The sequence below is a fragment of the Mustela lutreola genome, chromosome 1, assembly GCF_030435805.1.
Source record: "Mustela lutreola isolate mMusLut2 chromosome 1, mMusLut2.pri, whole genome shotgun sequence".
NCBI classification, from domain to species: Eukaryota; Metazoa; Chordata; class Mammalia; order Carnivora; family Mustelidae; genus Mustela; species Mustela lutreola.
Genome location: NC_081290.1, coordinates 230,363,905 through 230,382,949, shown reverse-complemented (window position 1 = coordinate 230,382,949; position 19,045 = coordinate 230,363,905). Strand labels below are relative to the sequence as shown.

The following is a 19,045-nucleotide window of genomic DNA, read 5'->3' as shown; positions in this document are numbered from 1 at the left end:
CCTGTGGCATGCTTGCCTCTCATGGTGACCGCATCATCACGCTTCACCACAACTCCCAAATCCACGCCATCCTCCCACAGTATTCCCACCATCCTGTGCCGTTCCCGTAGTCCAAGAGCAGGATATGTGCACGTGATAGAGTCTGGCTCAGTAATTGGAGCTACAGCGACCTGGGTTTCCATTCTGGCCTCACCGCTTTCTACTTTTCCCCTGAACTGCAGTTCCCTCACCCGTGACTCACAGTGTTACAGATGCCTCACTAAATATTTCCCTTTCTTTCACTGTCATCGGCCTTGCCTCTCTGTGAGAAACTTTCTCACAAAAGCATCAGCCTCTTGCCTGTGACTGCCCATCCCTGCCCGTCCTGTTGGGGTGTCTGTCCCAGAGCCACACAGACGGGGGGTGCACCCTGGGCCCCTGATTATGGCTGTACACATTCCCGGCCTCTCTGAACCTGTGTGCTTCTGGAAAACTCCAGCCCCGGCTCAGCTCACCTGCAGGCCTGATCCACATTGCTGTCTTCTGTAGCGTCACCACACTTGGCCCTGGTAGAAGAGCCAGGAAGGAGCTGGGCCACAGCCCATTAAACCATGGAGTCATGGCCTGCTGGGGCCTTCTCCCTCAAGCTGGTTCCCCTAAAGGACTCCACGCCCGCCAGCTGGGACCACCTCCCTAGGGTGGAGTGGGGGACGTGGCCCTGGGCTCTGCAGGTAATGGAAATAGTGTCATTAACAACCCTCATGGGTCCCAGAACTTTATCACCCATGTAAGAGTTCGATTCTTTTTTCCCATCTGGCCCCACAACAGCCAGGGAAGACAGGCAGGGCCAGGATTGTCCTCATTATTTGAGAGCTGAGGAAAAATCCAGTGAAGGGAAATGACTTGCCCAGGGTCACATGAGTGGCTGCTGGCAGAGCTGGAATTTGGGCCCAAGATTCCCATTGCGGTTCAGCTGTTTAGCAAAGACCTCAGTTCTTTCCAGTGATGTCTCTTTGGATAAATCCCTTAACCCCCCTGGGCCTTTATTTTCTTATCTGTGCAAAAGGGTATAACAGCATTGCCTATCCTGCAGGTTTCTGGGAAGGTTTAGGTGCTGAGCTTGGGTCTAGCACATGGTAAACGTTCAGTAAGGGAGAGCTGTTATTTGGATAAACCAAAAAAGGAAAACCCTATTGTGCCACCGGGACACACTACCATAGCTATTCCAGGAGGGACTTGCTAAGGTTCTGTGGGAAGAATGTGGGGTAGGGTGGACTGTGCCCCAGCCCCAGGAAGGGCCCAAGTTGGATCACAGCCTCTTTGTACCTCAGTCGGTAGATTCCTTCCTGTGGCTCCATAGCTCTCACTTTCTGACTCTGTCACACTTCCACTAATCTGTATAAAATTTAAACAATTTTTAAAATTTCACTAGTAATAAATAGATCCCATTGTAAAATAGTTTAAGCAATATGGAGATTTATGGGGTAAAAGGTAAATGTTTTCTTCACACCAACCCTTCCTCATATTTCCCCTCCCCCCGACAAAGGTAACGATTTGGTGTGTTCCTTCCACACCTTCCCTAAGCATGCGTGTGTGGCGGGGGTTGGAGGGACTGTTTTGTTTTTCCTTTAACATAGAGTCATTTTGTTCTTATGGTGTCACTTATGTTCCAACTTACTGAGTCTTGGAACCTTTCTGTCTGACATACTTCATTCTTTTAATCTGTTACTTGGTATTTCATAGTATGGATATGACACCAATTATTTCATGTATTTTCAGATTTCAAAATATTTCATCATTTCCCTGCCAATGAACATCTAGGTTGTACACAATTATTGCTATTCTGAACATTATTATAATTAATGTCCTTTTAACATGCATTTTGGGGATAGGTACCCAGATATTTCTCTCAGATAGGTCCTTAGAAGTAGAACTCCTGATCCAAGCAGCAAGCACTTTTTATTTTATTTTATTTTAAATCAACTAATTACTCTATAGTGCATTGTTAGGGTCAGAGGTAGAGTTTAGGGATTCATCTGTTGCAGCAGGGACATCCCAGCTTCAAACCCTGAGACTCCGAGAACATGAACTCCAGCAATGACTGAGATGACCTTGCTGCACCTGGACCTATTGCTGCTGCCCTGACCCAGGGCAAAAGCATTTCAGCCCACAGTAGAGACTTCCAGAAGCGATGTCTGTGGACTGTGGATTTACAACTGCGGGATGTAAGATTACTAAGCCATTGGCAGCTTCCTGGAAACCGAAAGAATAGTACAGCAGAGGCTGTAGCCCCTTCTGATCGAAGGAACTTCTGAGGGCACTGAAGATGGTTTGGGAAATTTTGTTGAAGAACAAACCAGAACTTTCTTTGGTCTCTCCTCCTCTCCAGATCTACTCCTTCCAACTGAAGAGAGGAATTTTGGGTTGGGATAAATTTGTATATGTGGATCTTTGCTTCACGGCCACAAAGGCAAAAGCTGAGGGTTTTTCTAGGGGAGGAGATCTAACCAAAGAATTCCCGCAGAATCATTGGACTGTTGGTGGATTTTTGTTCTGTTTTCTGTTCCTCAGACATGATCGAGCTCCTTTTGTGTGTGTGTGTGTGTGTGTGTGTGTGTGTGAATAAAATGATAGAAGTTTATTAAGTGAAGATACAGAAAAAGCTCTCAAGAGTGAGAGGGGACCCCGACAGGGTTGCCCACGACAGAGCTCCTTAATAAACACCTATTGCCATGATGGTGTTGTATGGTGACAGATGGTAGCTGCACAGTATAACGTCTAGACTTTGCCGAATCACTATGTTATAACGTTGTGCATCAACTATACTTCTCTAAAAAAAAAAAAAATTAACCAGGTTTGCACTTAAACAAAAACAAAAACAGGTGCGCGTGAGTGGCTCAATCAGGTAAGTGTCAGACTCTTGCTTCTTGGTGGGGTTGTGATCTCAGGCTCATGAGGTCGAGCCCCATTTTGGGCTCTGCCACAGCAGGGAGTCCACTTCGAATTCTGTCTCTCCCTCTGCCTCTGCCCTTCTCCCCCTGCTCTCTCTCTCTCTCTCTCTCAAAATAAATAAATAACATCTTAAGAAAACAAAGAAACCCCCGCAAACCAGCCTTTGGCAGCATGAAAAAGACTAAAGTCTTTTTGGGGTGTGACAAATGAAACTAACGACAAGACTTGGTTATTGGTAGGAAAGGATCACAGAGAAAACCACCAGCATTTGAACTATGATAGGTCAGAGAAAGCAAACCGAAACCAAGATTTAGATCCCTTTCAGGTTTCTAAGTTTATTTCGTTTTACCTACAAAAATGAGCCAAAATAGAACTAATCTGGTGGCTGAGATTTCTTTGCAAAAAGCCAACACTTTAAGACTTCCTAGTATAACATTAGGGGATAAAATATGATTTAATTTATTACCTCTGAGAAGGAAAATGTCCTCAGGTTTCTAGGAAATGATGGGCTGTTCGATAGCCATGGTTACAAATAGTCCTCAGAACTTGTTTTAAACCTGTTTAATGGCTCAATGACAGCTTTGCACTAATATCCACGTTCCTGAAAGCCAGCCAGTCTAAAAGTCAGCCACCCAGCAACACCCTCACCCCAGTAACCACACTTCCACCACCAAAGACAAACTGTTCCCTCAATACCAGCACCCCTGAAGGTCCACCAGCCCCTCCCTTCCACATCGTCCCCAGCCCTGTGTGAGATTAGATCCCTGTGTTCCTCAGAACCATATGCTGGAACATTCCCAATGCTTAAGGTGGTGGTAAGTTCAGCCTTCTGTTTTCAGGTGTGGCATGCTGGTCTCTGCCTTTGACATTTTGTATTTATGTCTCTGCAGTGCAGTCGTAATGTTCCCTCCTTCACTTTTGATTTTAGTACTTGGAGGTCTTTTCTTTTTTTTTTTTTTCTTAATCAATCTACTTAAAGGTTCGTCAATCTTATTGATGTATTCGAAGACCCAGTTTTGATTTTGTCAATTTTTCCCATCTTTTTTATTTGTTTCTATTCTAATCTTTACTGTTATTTCATGCCTACTGCTTGCTTTGAGTTGAGTTTGTTTTTAAAGAAAAATGATAAAAGAATAATTTCTTAAAGTAAAAATTAGATTATCATAAATAATTTAATAAATAATCTAATAGCAATAGATGATTAACTTGAGATTTTCTTCTTTTTTCATATGAGCATTTATGGGTCTACATTTCTCTCAAAGCACTTGTTTTAGCCGTATCCCCTGATTTTGGCTATGCTATGCTTTCATTTTCTACAAGATATTTTCCCATTTTCCTTGTGATTTCTTTTTTGACCCATTGTTTTTTTGTTTGTTTGTTTGTTTAAGATTTATTTATTTATTTATTTGACAGACAGAGATCACAAGTAGGCAGAGAGGCAGGCAGAGAGAGAGGAGGAAGCAGGTTCCCCACAGAGCAGAAAGCCTGATACGGGGCTCGATTCCAGGACCCCGGGACCATGACCTGAGCCAAAGGCAGAGGCTTTAACCCAATGAGCCACCCAGGTGCCCCTGACCCATTGGTTTTTTAAGGGTATGCTGTTTAATTTCCACATATTTGTGGAAGCAGCATTCAGTGATAGAATTTTTATTATTTTAAAGATGTATAGAATAGTGTAATGGGCAGGTTATTTAAAATATATATAGCTTGGGACCAAAATATCTAGTTTAGTAATAGTGATGGCTTTAAAGATGGAACTAGACCAAGTACTGTGGACAACGCTGGGAATATATTTGAAGAAAACATAAGAGGAGGATAAAAGAAATTAAAGTGAATCATGCTGTTTGAAACAAACAGAAAGCACAAAATAAGAATTTAACATATTATAAGCATTTTACTTAGCATCAAGAATATAAGAAGTTGGGCGCCTGGGTGGCTCAGTGGGTTAAGCCGCTGCCTTCGGCTCAGGTCATGATCTCAGGGTCCTGGGATCAAGTCCCGCATCGGGCTCTCTGCTCAGCGGGGAGCCTGCTTCCTTCTCTCTCTCTCTGCCTACTTGTGATCTCTGTCTGTCAAATAAATAAATAAAATCTTTAAAAAAAAAAAAAAAATAAAAAAAATAAAAAAAAAAAAAGAATATAAGAAGTTAATGCAGAGGAAATGGTATTACCATAAATATCATTCTTGTAATGGAATCATAATCTCATGACTACATAAGTATTTTCACTACGTGTAAGTGGTAAGTGGAACCATCTTTAGAACTCAGCGTTGTAACCAAGTTTAGAAGCATTTTAAACTAGCATTTGACATTTCAGAATTCATTTTTTAGTGTTTTTTTTCTTCCTTCCTCTCCCAATAACATTGAGATATAAAATATACCATATAGTAGGCTCATGATATATGTACTTGAGATATGTCACTTAGCAGACAGATTTTATTTTCTTGACAAGAAGCATAGGTAGCCACTTGTGAGGACAGATAAATGATCAGATTTTTTAAAAAAATCAAATAATTGCTGCCTGAAAACCAGTTGGCTTATGGAATTATCCTAATGCTTGGATAAAAAAAAGAAACCTCCACTGGGAAGAATCAGTAACACTGGGACATCAGTCCCACATGCCTTGACTCAGGTTGAGCCCTGCACCCTTAGGGAGAAGTGAAATGGATTTTAAGAAAGCATTTTCCTGATGAATATGTATCTTATCCAAGCTTAACATAAGAGCTTTTCACAGACCTTAATTCTGGCAGGCAGTCATCTGATATATCCCTGGTTTGTTCCCTCATTTCCTCTTCCTGACGACTTTTTCTCTCTTCCATTCACCAATACCTCTTCCTGTTGCTATTCCAGCCAATCAGGAGAGGAGTGCACGGAGTCCCGTCCCATGTTCACCCGCCTGCCGCCATCCATGCCTGCATTCCTTCTGTCTTCCAGCCTATTCCCCTGGACTAACTCTTCATGCTCCCACCTAACGCCAGTCCTTCTCCCACCACCAGTTTTTTTTTTTTTTTTTTTTTTTTTTGCTCGAACAAAAACTTTATCTCTACCAACTGTTGATTAACTTTTCAAAATCAAGGTGCAGACCAGTCTTCTAATATGTTACTGTTTCTCCAAGAAAGAGCTAATATTGCTGTATTTATATGTTGTATATGTGTGTGTAAGTCTATGGATATGCTTATATTAAAAATGGAAAGAAAAACCAAAAAATGAATAAAAATAATTTTTGTAGAGGGAATGCAATAGGTGGAAGGAGCATAAATGGGGACAGGAATTCACTAAAAATGCCTTGACTCACTATTTTGACTTAAAATTGCTACCATCGTGGCTTTAAAAGACCCCCTTGCTGTTTGCTGAAATTCTCACTCTCTGCTAATGCCCTTGCTTCAAGTCCCATCACACCTGCAACTTGATCACAATTTGCTAAGAAAGAGTTTCTTTCCTTTAACATATGCCACAAGAATGTCACTGCCTGAGCCATTCACTTTTCTGAGAGTGGTTTTCCTTTTTGCCTCTTTCAGGGGCACTGTAGTTCTGTCCACCCTTTTTTGACCTATGGGATTTCTGAGGAAGACTGAGTGGCAAAGTCTTCTGTGTTTGCTTGAGTGAGAACTCCATTTCTTGACTGAGGCGGGGGTCTAAGCTAAAAAAAATCAGCACCCCATGACAAGGAGTCCATCCTGCATTCTGGTCAGCTCCAGAATGAAACTTCTCCTTCTTGATGGGAGCAGCTCAGGGCTTCTGTTCAGTCAGTCCATGTCTGCCATGTTGTTAACTCCATGAAGACTCCTAAACAAGCAGCAGCAGGTGCCATAGGTTAATATATATTTACAGGGGACATTTTTGTCTTGGATTAAACACCATCCTCCATGCTCCCACCATCCCCTGTGCTTCCCTTTGATACAGCACCTGCCACACTGTGCTATTCCTCCTCGAGTCCATCTTCCTCACTAGATTGTAAGCAAATTGAGGGCAGTGACTGTCCCGATCTCTCTCTGTGGTGTCTAGCTTTTACCACATGGCCAAGCACCTCCCAAATGTTAATCAAAGTCTTCTTAAATGGATAGACAAACAGGGAAAATTATATTGGGCAGCTCAATGCTTACTACGAATGCAAAAACCACCACAAACCATCCTACCCATGGAAACACTTGAACTGAACATTGAGAACTACCATTGCAGCCTCTGCCTGATGGCATGATGTCTTGTATTATGAAATACAGTATTCATATGGAGCCACAATGTATAAGTCTATACAGAGAGTTTGACTGTAAAGTGAACGATCGTGTCACCACCATTCAGGGGAGAATGAAACTGACAATTCCTCAGAAGGCCCTTGGTGCCGCTCTCTGATTCACATCCCTCTCCCTCTCTTACAGCAATAACTCTGATTTTTTTTAAAGATTTTATTTATTTATTTGACAGAGAGAGATCACAAGTAGGCAGAGAGGCAGGCAGAAAGAGAAAGAGAGAGGGGGGAGGAAGCAGGCTCTCTGCCGAGCAGAGAACCCGATGTGGGACTCGATCCCAGGATCGGGATTTTGGGATTCCAAAACAGATTGGAAAAATATAGAGATTCCGAACAGATTGGGAAAACCTAGAGGGCGCCTAGATGGCTCAGTCGGTTGAACATCTCCTTCAGCTCCTGTTGAGTCCCGCATTGGGCTCACTGCTTGATGGGGAGCCTGCTTCTCCCTCTCCCTTTTCCTGCTGCTCCTCCTGCTTATGCTCACTTGCTCTCTCTCTCTCAGGTATGCAGTGAAACTTTAAGAACTTAGGATTTTCCAGGCAGGAGAAGGTCACATCCGTCTTCCCCATGGTCCGCACCAGGTCCTGAGCTGCCAGAGGCGTACCGCCCCAAGGCGCTCCCCAGGCAAAGCCCAAGGGGACGCCCGAGATCATGACCTGAACCGAAGGCAGAGGCTTAACCCACTGAGCCATACAGACACTCCTGATTTCCATTTTTATAATAAATATGCCTTCTCTTTTCTTCACAGTGTATGACATCTCTATCTATTGATAAAAAATGTAGTTTAGGTTTACCTGTCTTTGAACTTCATATAATTGGAATCATCCTTTCTGTCAAATAAATAAATAAAATCTTTTAAAAAAATTTGAAGATCTTTTATTTATTTATTTGATAGAGATCATAAGTAGGCAGAGAGGCAGGCAGAGAGAGAGGAAGGGAAGCAGACTCCCTGCTGAGCAGAGAGCCCAATGTGGGGCTATATCCCAGGATCCTGGGATCATGACCCAAGCTGAAAACAGAGGCTTTAACCCACTGAGCCACCCATTCATGTCTTAATAACTAACCTTTCTGTGTTCTCATCTTTATTACTATTTTAGCCTTATATTAAAAAATCTATTTGATACATTTATGAGACTGACACACTGCCCACTGAACTAAGAAAATAATTTTGACACTTTAAAGAAGATAATTTTTCTATTTTATCTGACATTTTTCTTTCCACAGAAGTGTTGATTTTATAACTTAGTCTATCATTAATGGAAATGGAAGCCTCGATGGTATATTTTGGGCTCTACTCTAAGTCATTCCTCCTGTCAAGAAACATTTTTGATGGCATTCTTTCTTTTTAGCACACTGGTATTTTGGAAGAAGAATTACCTACATCTAAGGATAAAGGGTCTCCAGAATGCCCTGGGTCCCAGACACTTGTTGTGCTGGTGATGGCTGCTTTGACGTCCTTGTTCTCCAGGGTGTAGATGAGAGGGTTGAGGATAGGGGCGAGAAGAACACACACCACATTGGCCATGATGTGGGAGTTGAGGGGCTGGTTGGCCCTGTAGGCCACAGAGGCTATGGCAATGCGTGAGTAGTAGGTACCAACCACTAAGAGGTGGGAGCTGCAGGTGGAGAAGGCTTTCAAACGTCCTTCTCAGGAGCTGATGCGAAGCACCAAAGCCAGGATGTGGGCACAGGAGAGAAGCACCAGGGGAAGGGGCAGGAAGGACACCTCTACGGTGATGCAGAAGCCCATGAGGGTCTGGGACGTGGTGTCAGAGCAGGAGGCCTGGACAATAGCCAGGTGGTCACAGAAGCAGCGAGGGATGTGAGCTATGTTGTCAAAGGCCAAGCAGGAAGTCTGCACCCCAGTGGGGATGTGCAGGAGGAAGGCAGTGAGCCAGGCTCAGGCTGCCCGGGTGGCATCGGTGTGGGGGTCATGAGGACAGGGTATAGTCCAGGGGGCAGCAGATAGCCACATAGCGGTCATAGGCATGGCCACCAGGATGAAGGCTTCTGAGCAGGAGAAGCTGTGGAAGAGGTGAATCTGCAGGAAGCAGGTGGGGAAACTGAGGAAGCGGTCCCCAGGCAAGAGGAGGGATGACATCTTGGGGACAGTTGTCATGGTGCAAAGGATGTTCAGGGCTGAGAGACTGATCAGGAAGAAGTCCATGGGCTTATGGAGTCTGGGTTCTCTCACCACAGCCATAGGATGAGCATGTTCCCCACCAGGATGAGCAGGTAGAGGAACAGGAAGATGAAAAAGATGGAAGAAAGGGGAACACCTGTGGAGAGGGGATGCCCACCCAGTAGAAGATTGGTGGAAATTCTTTTGATCCATTACAGGTTGTGGCCTCCACAGTGAGACAAAGCTGCCTGCCAGCATGACAGGCAGCCAGAGCTTCTGGAAACCAGGAGTCTGGAATGAGGAATCCGTAGACGTCACCGTACAATTATTGCAACCCAAATGATTTATGGCCAAGTTTAGAGGACTGTGGTACCCTCCAATACTGCTTCTTCCATCTTAACCCACAATTCCCTCTTTCCATCTTCCATCAAGCATTCAGGAGGTACCTACCTACAATGGGCAAGGCTGTGAGAAGGTGAACAAAGCATACTGCCTTCATAGGGCTTACTTAACGTTCTGGCAACAGGCTGATATATTTAAAAGATAATACACAGTTTTCTGGTTACAACCGTGATAAGTACATTGAAAGAGCTTCTCGCATGACCTGAGAAGCAGGTGACTCTTATTGTCTCAATTTAATTTAATTTATTTATTTGACAGAGAGATAGAGAGTGAGCCCAAATAGGCAGAGCGACAGGCAAAGAGAGAGAGAGGTAGAAGCAGGCTCTCCGCTGAGCAGGGAGCCTGACTCGGGGCTCGATCCCAGGACCCTGGAATCATGACCTGAGCTGAGGGCAGCTGCTTAACCAACTGAGCCCCTCATTGTCTCCATTTTAAAGGTGCCCCTCGTTGTCTTCGTTTTAAAGGGTTAACCCTCAGTTGATCAAAATCCATTCTGACAAATCCAGTCACCATTTTTTTTTCTCACACCCTCACCCCGGTGAGGCAGAGTAAGGCATCTGAGAGGCAGAATAAGGCATCTAAGAGGCAGAAATGTAGAGAGTCAAGGTCAGAGGCCATTGAGTCCAGCTGTTTACTCTGGTCTGCTCTGCTGCTTTGCAGATGGGCGTACAGATGCTATGACCTGTAGGACAAGTGCACATGGCTTCTCACTGCCAGACGGTGCTGGACCATCCAACAGGCTCACCAAGCATGTGCAGGCTCACCAGCAAAGCAGGGGCACCAGAAATAATTTCTGAAACAATTTTGCATTTGATATTTCCAAGCATCGTTCAACTGGCCCATCCTAGGAGATATCCAAGTTTGGCTGGATCTTCTTACACTTAATTTACAGGTTCGGGTTCTTGTTTTACTCTGGATTATCTAGGACGTGTGAACGATGCAGGCCCATGCTGCGGGTCCGAAGGGTGGTATTTCCTAGGGCACAGAACTTACCACCGGAACTGGCGAGGCTCTTCCCTGTCTGGATTGTCCTCTGGCCAATTACACAGCTGGACCGAAGAGCCAGTCACCAGAATGCACAACCTGACACTGTCCTTCACGTCCATCGCCCCCTCTCATCATCCAAGCCTGCCAGGGAGCGGTTATGCCCTTTAGCCAGCGTAAATCTGAGGGTCTGTCCAAGGCCACGGCTGGTGAGGAAGACAGCAAGAGGTGTTCTGAGCCCCGCTGGGAAACCAAGAGTGTTGGTTCTTGGACCAGCTCTGCCACTCGCCTGCTGTGACTTTGGGTCCCTGAGCCTTGGTTTTCACATCTGGGCAGTGAGGGCTTTGGAGTAAAAGATCTCGGTTGGGCTTCCAATTCAATGAGCTCTATTTGGAGGGTCCCCTCTGTGGTTGACAGATCAGATATCACAATGGTCCTTGCCCAAAGGGAGAAGGTGGGAGGAGCACCTGGGTGGCTCAGTCTGTTAAGCATCTGTCTTCAGCTCAGATCACAATCTCCAGGTTCAGGGATTGAGCCCTGTGTCTGGCTCACAGATCAGCAAGGTGGCCGCTTCTCTTTCTCCCTCTGCTCTTCCCCCTGCTTGTGCTTGCTCTGTCTTTGTATCTCTCTCAAATGAATACATTTCAAAAAGAAATCTTAAATAAAACAAAGGGAGAGGGTAAGTGCTTTCCTGCCTAGTGGGTACCTGCTGTCAGCCAGATTCTTTTCCTTCATCTTGTCACGTGGACCTTAGTGGCCAAGTGTGTGGACTTGGGAATCAGAAAGGACCTGATTCCAATTTCAGCTCCTACTTCCAGCAGTGTGACCCTGGGCAAGTCACTTCCCTATCCTGGAGCTTATTTCCCTCATCTGTGACCTCCTGGGTTGTTGTGATCCTTATGGAGAGAACGCTTAGACAAGGCTTACGTGTGACCCTAGAACACGTAGGGATCAGAGCTTGCCCGTGTTTCTACTGGTGACTGCTGTCATCAACCTTGCTCTCCTGGGGGAGAGGCTTGGCCAAGATAATTTCAATCCCACCCAGAGGTGCACCTTGTCCGGATCTGGCAGGCTAGGTGGTCTAAGATCCCATAGCCTGTGTATGCAACCCAATCTGTCTTCCTGATCTCCAGCCCTGGTTCTACATCCCTCCCCTTATATCATTGCCCCTGTCTCTCCACTCCAGTCTTTGCTGAGTTTTGACACTCCCTTCCTCCCCTGCTTCCTCACCTGTCAATCCCTGTCTCCTTGGTATCTTCTGTGGCGTCTCATTTGTGTCTTCCAACTTGGCCTGGCAGGAAAGCACCAGGCAGCCACTGAGCTGTGTTAAGCCCTCCAATCCCTCCTTCAGCCAGAACTTCTGGGGTTCTCTCCATCAAGATCTCTCCATCAGCTGCTAGAGGGCTCCTTTGGAGCTCTTTGCCCTCTCATCACCCAGGATCAACTTCTTAGCTCCTCCTAGAGCATGTGTTGAGATGGGACTTACCTCTGGGATTTGCTGAGAATGAGAACAGCTTTGTTAATAGCCCTCACGGGCTCCAGAACTTACAGCCAATGGGACAGCTTTCATTGACATTATTCTCTCTGGTCTTCAGAAGAACCAGAGGGGACAGGCAGCCCAAGAGGAGGAAACTGAGGTCCAGAGAAGTGAAGGGAGGATTTAATGAGATAGGGATATTGGCTTTTTGGAGTGAAACAAGATTATCTGAAAATTTCTCCAAGAGCTCTCTGTGTTCTACAAGGCAATATCCAGGGGGAGAGGCTGCCTGCATAGATTTAATTTCCCAGGGGACTGGTGATGTCTATTTCCTGCAGGAAAAGATGCAAGTTTCATGGGTTCTGAGGGTCTCAGGATGCCAGCTGGTTTATCAGAACTACAGTCACTAGCCGGCATCTAAGCTTAGACGGTTGCATAAAGCTCATAAAGCTACTCTCTTGTTCCCTTTCCTCTCCAAAGAGAAGTAATCAGTGTCAGGGCATTAGAGCCATGTCTTAAGATGTATGCATGTGAGCTGTCAGCAGCCAAGGCTCAGCTGCTAGAGGGCAGGCCACCAACTGTGTCTACTAAGGTATATCACTCAAACCACGCAGATTTCATTCACTCATCACAAGAAGTTCACTCCGTTTGGACCTAGGCTTTCCAAGATTCTGATTAGTCACAACTGGGGGGGGGGGTTTCTAAGACAAGGACAAGGGGGATTAGTTACTGCCTTTGCCATTGTAGCCAGCCCCATGGCTGCGAGGGAGGCTCAACCTCTTTCTCCTCTACCACCCATTCTAGATTCCCTTCTCCTTTACCTTCACGTTCAATCACCTTGGTTGGTCTGGATGGATTCCCTTCTAGCATGACCCAGACCCTCATCCCTGACAGTTTTGAGCCCTGGTTATGATTGCTCTCGTGGCTCATTTATAGTTAAATTTGGTCATGGAAGAAACAAGAAATGCTCCTGTCCCTGAGTGCCAACCTCCCAGCCTTGGCCGTGTATGAGCAGCCTCATTCCCTCCTGAAGATCAGGAGGTATAGTATAGTAACTTGCAAGTATAGTAACTCCTTTTCTGATTGCTGATGTACTTGCACAGTGGGCTTAAAATGACCAGACAGCTGTTGTAGCTTTAAGTTTGGTGAAACTTGCTCTGTCTCCTGGGGAATCAGTACCATTTAATCCACCAAGCCTAAATTGCAGGGACTGGAAAGACAGATGCCCCACAAGGGGTCACTGTGGGTGACAGTGAGTGGAGCCACTCTACCATCCACCCACTGGCTCTTGGCAGGAATCGTCACTTTTTAATGGGTATCCAAGTTGAAAACGGATCCTTCCCTTTGGACAGGAACATGGACTCCATTAACACTCCTTGATCAGAGCAGTCAGTGGTTTTCTTAGGCAATTATTTCAAGCCCCCCACCTGCCCTCAACTATATTTCTGACACACAAGTGCTTGCGAACCAACGAGTGACATCAATGCCAAAAATAAAAGAACTTAATAGGAAAAATATTTAACATTGAATTAAATGCAAATTTCTTGTTCCCCATGATCCTCTGGGCTTCTCTCTGTCCTATCATCTTCCATTATTCGCTGCATGTGACTCCCCACTAGATCATTATCTTGAAGATATTATCGTTATCTTGAAGACAGCAACTGCATCTGGCTCATTTCTGTCTCTGGCATCCAGTAAAATTTTTTCTGAATGATTGGATGATTGTATTCATCACATTAGAGATTGATGAAAACTACAATTATTCTGTAGTACCAGAAGGAAACGTTCTTGATCCAGTGTTTGAGGCCCAGGTTTTGGATGTTTGCTCAATTGAATTAGGCTAATTTAGACTGCTGAAGTTCATTTAAAAATATGTATTATGTTTCCATCCTACGCTAGACATTGTCATTAGTGTCAGGGATCTGAGCCAGTTGTGTCTAAGGATCAAGAGTCCCCAGAATGCCCTGGGTCCTGGGGATATGCCCTACTGGTGATGGCTGCTTTGGCATCCTTGTTCTCCAGGGTATAGATGAGAGGGTTGTGGACAGGGATGAGAAGAGCATACACCACATTGACCATGATGTGGGAGTCGAGGGGCAGGCTGGCCCTGTAGGCCACAGAGGCTATGGCAATGTGTGAGTAGTAGTTACCAACCACCAGGAGGTAGGAGCAGCAGGTAGAGAAGGTTTTCGAACGTCCTTCTTGGGAGCTGATGGGAAACACCAAAGCCAGGATGTGGGCACAGGAGAGAAGCACAGGAGAAGGGGCAGGAAGGACACCTCCACGGTGATGTAGAAGCCCATGAGGGTCTGGGACGTGGTGTCAGAGTAGGAGGCCTGGACCACAGCCAGGTGGTCACAGAAGCAGCGAGGGATGTGTGTTGTCAAAGGCCAAGCAGGAAGTCTGCACCCCAGTGGGGATGTGCAGGAGAAGGGCAGTGAGCCAGTCTCAGCTGCCAGGGTGGCATCGGCGTGGGGGTCATGAGGACAGGGTATAGCCCAGGGGGCGGCAGATAGCCACATAGCAGTCATAGCCATGCCACCAGGATGAAGGCTTCTGAGCAGGAGAAGCTGTGGAAGAGGTGAATCTGCAGGAAGCAGGCGGGGAAACTAAGGAAGCAGTCCTCAAGCAAGAGAAGGGATGGCATCTTAGGGACAGTGGTCATGGTGCAGAGGATGTTCAGGGCTGAGAGACTGATCAGGAAGAAGTCCATGGGCTTATGGAGGCTGGGATCTCGTGAGGTAGCCTAGTCCCTGCCACCATAGGTGAAGGAACATTCTGAGTATGGTGATGTTGATGGACCCTTACAAGATTGCCTACCGTTAGCACTAGAACCTTGAGTGCAGTCATTTGGTACAAGCCCATCTGGTTTGGAGATCTCTACATGGAAGTTCCTGGATGGAGTTTTTAGATCTGAGATATCGGGAAGATAAGAAGATCACTGGTTAAGGAAGACGAGGGTAAGGCCTGCAGTGAAAACCTGACATAATTTGCCATAAGGTTCCCTTGATTCTACCTTCCTCCCTCTGAGCCTAGGATTGTCAGTGGTTTCTGATAGAGGCTTACAGATCAGGGGCTCTACAGAACTAGTGGGAACACTTTTCTGGGGACACTGAGATAACCATTTCTGTACAGCTCTGGATTTGATTCCTCCTCTATACCCTACTCATTCTTGTCTCACTCCATCTGAGCTGTGATGTTGTGTCTCTTGAATCAGTGTTCCTTGTCCCTATATTTCCATTCCTTTGAGGATTCCCTTTCTGGGCCATCTTATTGTGGGAGGGATAGGGAGAGCGGCTCCCTCTGAGGAACACTACAGACGGCTGTCTCCTTAACCCAAGATTGGCTTCCTTATTTCTGGAGCCGCTAGTGGAGCCCTCCGTCTGTCCCTCTGTAACCAGAGTGCCTGTGACGTGTCTTTGTATCCTGGCTATTTTGTCATATCCAGGGAGCAACCAGAACTGATTTTCCCAATTGTCCCAGAACTGTCTGTTTTTAGTCCCGAAATTTCCATGTCTCAGGAAATCGCTCTGTCCCCAGCAAACCCGAATGATGGTTACCCCAGAAGGGTAGAGGTACTGTATATGACTTTGGGGGAGGGAGTCATTTCCTGAATTGAAGATGAATTCTCCCTACTGGGGGGGGGGGGGGGGAACAACAACAACCCAGCTTCCAGGGACCCTCCATATGTCTTTCCCCTTCCTGGCTGCAGCAGCTTGGCTGGTGTTAGTCATCAGCCATTTTATGCCCAGCACCCCGGAGCATTCCTTTCTTGGCCCCAGTTCAGAGGGCACTGCAGAGAACCAGTGTCAGGAGAGCTGGCAGATCGCTCCACAGGGAGGCACCCTGCTCCCCAGAGGTAGCTGAAGAAGGTCATCGCTCAACCCTGGCCGCTGGCCCAATTCCTGAAGGGAGACTCTGCAACTCCTGGAACTGAGCTGCAGGAGGTGCGGGCTCGCCCTTGACCTTGACTCCGTGATCTGGGGCCAGGGTATATTGACATTCAGATCACTGCCTCTCTCTCCCAACCACGGCATGAGCAGTGTTTTTGAGCCTGGTTTTCCAAGACCACCTCCTGCTTCTCTCTCTCTTAACAAAATCCTTCTCATGTCACAGGATGTGTAAGAGTGGAAAGGGCCCTGCAGAGAAGCCAGTCTCTGGTCCTTTCTTCGCAAACGCAGAATCTGTGGGGCTAGGGGTGGGGAGCAAGCCCAGGTCAACAGCAGCTTGTTGCCAGACTTGGTCCTGGAAAGCAGGCCTCTGGGCTCTGGCCTTGGCCTCCGTCCACCAAGCTTGGACACCTGGAGAACTGGGAAGCTCTGCTTTCCACCTAGGGAAAAATTAGGCCAAAGGTTTTATTTTCCTCTCTAGATTTCTTAGGCTGATGTCAGAGACAACTATAAATTTCTATTTCCTTCTAAGGGTGTTTTCCAACAGTTTCAGATGGGCTGGTTACCAAACAGAGGCCCTACATGTCTAGAAAAATGCTCTTTTCGAGAAATGCCTTAGGAAAGAGATGGACTGGCCCAGCTGTGAAGAGAAAGTCATGGCAGCCAGGCCCCATGTCCTGAGTGGAAATGTTATACACCCCGCACCCCGCTGGTAAAACCAGCTCATCAGAAAGCCTCAGGAAATATTTTTTAATAAATTAATTTATGACTGAAATGGTTCACCTGAGGGAAACTCAACTTTTTCCCCTAATGGACTTGTCGGCAGGGTTTTCTATTTTCTTTCAGCACTGAAATTGATCCAAACCGCGTTCCCTGTGAGTTGCTGTGAGTCTGAGCGGCTGTGCCCTCCGCAGACTGGGCCCATGGGAACGGCGCGTGCTGGGTTTGCTGGGCAATCACGGAGCATCAGAGCCAGAAGCCTCCTGAAACCTCATTAGGACTGTCTGATCCCCATTCATTTTTTCCCCATTTCCATTGCTCCTTGTCTTTCAAATTAAAAAAGCCCAGAGAAGGGAGTGACTTGCTCAAGGTCACATGGGGGTTGGTGGCAAAGCCACACTAGCAGCCACATTCCTGGCTCCTTGCCCAGGCCCTCGAAAGGGGCCACCTTTGGGGAGGCACCAAAGCTTTCCCGTCTGGAGGCCCAGATCATTCTGGGAGTTGTCATCCACATCTCCCTCATTGGTTTGTGGGTTCTTTGGGACTGGAGATTGGCTCTGACCCCTCTCCTAGAAAACCAGCTTCTCAGTGGGACCCATTTTGCTTCTTGGTGATTCCACAAAGAGACACTGGAGCGTGGCTGTCCCCACAGCCTCAGGGAATCCTCTCCAGCATTCCTGCAGAATCAGACAACACTTGACTTTATGGAGGCCTTCTGGTCCTGCTCCCTTATTGTTGCTGATAGCAAAGGAGAGGCCCAGAGTGGGACTATGACCTGGCTAAATTCACACAGCAAATTACAAGCAGAACCAGCCTGCCCAGGATGCTATAAATTGGGGCAGAAACATTTTAGCCTATCTCCCTTCTCTTAGAGCCCATCTTGTAGTGGGGTAAGAGTCTCTACCTGCTTGCGCCCCTAAAGCCTGCCTTCCCAGAACCTTGTCCTTCCTTGGGCTCTGACCAGCTCCAGGCACTGCCTTTGTGCCCAAGACCTCTGCAGGGTGGCCCAGCTCACCTGCAACCCAGGCCACTTCAGCTGCTCCCTCCTCTCCCCAGGCCAGCGCTGCCTCCAAGGGGAGAACCAGGTTGGGGCTGAACCTGGTCCCATGAAACCTCCAGGGCTGCCCATTACTAGCCGTCTGGGGCTCTCCCTCTTGAGATTCCATCCTACTGAGGCCTTGAGTAATGTTTTTCTGGGGACTCCCAGGTGGCTGATTAACAGCTACCGCTGGGTTTTGCTTATATGGAACAGGAAGAGGAACAGTCCTCACTGGGGCTCAGAACTCTGTGGTCTGTGCATGTTTTCCCAGCCATGGAGAAACAACTGGGAGCCCTGGGTGACAGATGAGGAAACAGAGGCTCGGAGGCAGAAGGAGTTGCCTGTCTCATGGCAAGCCAAGGGCCAGGACAGATCTGAGGTCTCCCATTTTCTCAGGCTAGCCTCTGAGACCACACACAGAGGGAAAAGTCTGTGAAAATTCTCTGTGTAAGTGTGAAGTCTGTCCTCTGCTATCGGCCAGGGCATGGGGGCTGTGCTTTGAGTGTTTTGAAGCTAGAGGAACAAGTGTGACAGAGCAGGGAGCCACTCAGTTTGCCAGATCTTCACTCGCTCACACTCGTCTGTCCTCTCTTCTTCATGCTTACTCTTTTATGCTAGACACCTTATTACTCAGTCCGACCTCCTCCAGGAAGCCCTCTGTGATTTCATGTTCCTCTAGCCCCCGGCTTTCTTGCTCTCTTCTGAATTAACCAGGCCTGGCTGCCTATGCTGCTGATTTTTAAAATTAGGAGAACTGAGGCTGACAATTCATTCCCTGTTGAATAAAGCTGGTGGTGTGCCGGCTGCCCGCTCACAGTGAATCACATAGTGTAGTGGGGAGAGCCAGTGACAACACTGGCCAGCAGTCATAGCCAGTGTGATGTGTACTATTAGAGAGCTGAAGGGCTCCGGAGGAGGGAACAAAGCAGGCTTGCATCATGGAAGACATCTTGTGGGCTGATTGTGGATTATAAGCAGATATGGAAAGCCCTCCAAGCCAATAAGGCCGGGACAGGGTCAGGAAGGGCTGAAAAAGCAGAAGGTATGTTCAACGGGCAGATGGAGGTGTATTTGTGATGCAGAATGGAGGGAGAGACTGGGAGTTTCAAAAAGGGAAGCTACAGAGGTTGGCAGGGGCCAGAGAGAGAAGGGGCTTGAATTTCAGACCACAGAACAAGAACTCAGCACGAGACATGGGAGAGCCAGGGCCGGCCTTCAGATAGGGGACTTAGAGTC

General features: G+C 46.9%; 2 pseudogenes; both read right to left on the bottom strand.

Moving 5' to 3' along the window:
* Positions 1-8,520: 8,520 nt before the first annotated feature.
* LOC131833020 (olfactory receptor 2AT4-like) lies at positions 8,521-10,805 on the bottom strand (annotated as a pseudogene).
* Positions 10,806-14,104: 3,299 nt separating this feature from the next.
* LOC131832945 (olfactory receptor 2AT4-like) lies at positions 14,105-15,010 on the bottom strand (annotated as a pseudogene).
* Positions 15,011-19,045: the final 4,035 nt, after the last annotated feature.